This window comes from Myotis davidii, unplaced genomic scaffold, assembly GCF_000327345.1.
Source record: "Myotis davidii unplaced genomic scaffold, ASM32734v1 scaffold924, whole genome shotgun sequence".
Classification (NCBI taxonomy): Eukaryota; Metazoa; Chordata; class Mammalia; order Chiroptera; family Vespertilionidae; genus Myotis; species Myotis davidii.
Genome location: NW_006294764.1, coordinates 527335 through 528663, shown reverse-complemented (window position 1 = coordinate 528663; position 1329 = coordinate 527335). Strand labels below are relative to the sequence as shown.

Sequence of the window (1329 nt, the reverse complement as noted above, 5' to 3'; positions counted from 1 at the left end):
TATATTTTTATTGATTTCAGAGAGGAAGGGAGAGGGAGAGAGAGAAACATCAATGATGAGAGAGAATCATTTTTTTAAATTCTGTTTTATTTCTTAAAGTATTACAAAGAGTATTACATATGTCTCCTTTCCCCTCCCCCTTGACATTCCCCCGGCCTCCCCTACCTCCCAGTGTTTCGTGTCCATTGGTTGTTCTTATATGCATGCATACAAGTCCTTCGGTTGATGAGAAAGAATCATTGATTGGCTGCTTCCTGCTCACCCTAAACTGGGGATTGAACCCACGACTCAGGCATGTGCCCCTTGACTGGAATCGAACCTGGGACCCTTCAGTCTGCAGGCCGATACTCTATCCACTAAGCCAAACTGGTTAGGGCAGATTTTTTACTTTATTTTAAAAGTTTTTTTTAAAAAAAATATATTTTTATTGATTTCAGAGAGAAAGGGAGAGGGAGAGAGATATAGAAACATCAATGATGAGAGAGAACCATTGATTGGCTGCCTCCTGAATGCCCCCTACTGGGGATTGAGCCTGCAACCTGAGCATGTGCCCTGACCAAGAATTGAACTAGTGACCTCTTGGTTCATGGGTCGACACTCAACCTCCAAGCCACACCAGCTGGGCAACAATAATATTCTTGATGCCCTTTCAGAACTTGGACACAAAGGTTATATTTAAAGGTATTGCTAACAATGAAATCAATCCTGAGAGAGTGATACTTATAGTACTAATGAGATCAAATGAAAAGCTTTCTACCTTATTTACTTTGGGGGTAAGCATTCTTTCTCCTTCCCCTTTCGCTTGGATGACTCCTATTCATTAGGACTTGACTCAGCACCTCCAAGAAGCCATCCTAGCCAGCGTACTCTTTTCTTACAGCATTTGTGCATATTTTGGTCATATTTCTTATATATTGCACCCATATCATCTGCCCTCCCCCCTCCTCCACCAGGCCATAAGCTCCAAGAGGGCAGGGACTGTATTTGAATATCTGAGTCTAGCACAAGGCTTAGAATATTCATCATTTGCTGACTGAATGAGTATTCATTCTAGAGCCATTTGGAAACTTCTGATTTTCATAGCTCTTCAAAGGGGTTGCTCCAATCACCCACCTGCTTTTGTTCAGTTGGAAATTTTCTTGCATTTGAAATTTTTTGCTGTCTGCTGCACTGAAATCCTGTGTCTAATTCACCTTCCTGGAAAGACTCTTCCCCCTGACTCCAGGGAAAATTCAACTCATTCTTAAAAGCCCATGTCAGTATTCCCTGGTTCTTGCCCTGCAGAAGTCACTTGCTTTCTGTAGCACATTGTATGTACATTGTCTATTA

General features: G+C 41.8%; 1 protein-coding gene across 3 annotated transcripts in view; it reads left to right on the top strand.

Moving 5' to 3' along the window:
* Window positions 1–1329, top strand: part of AKR1A1 (aldo-keto reductase family 1, member A1 (aldehyde reductase)) — a 12829-nt gene that overhangs the window by 4773 nt on the left and 6727 nt on the right. The gene's annotated exons all lie outside the window — the stretch shown is intronic.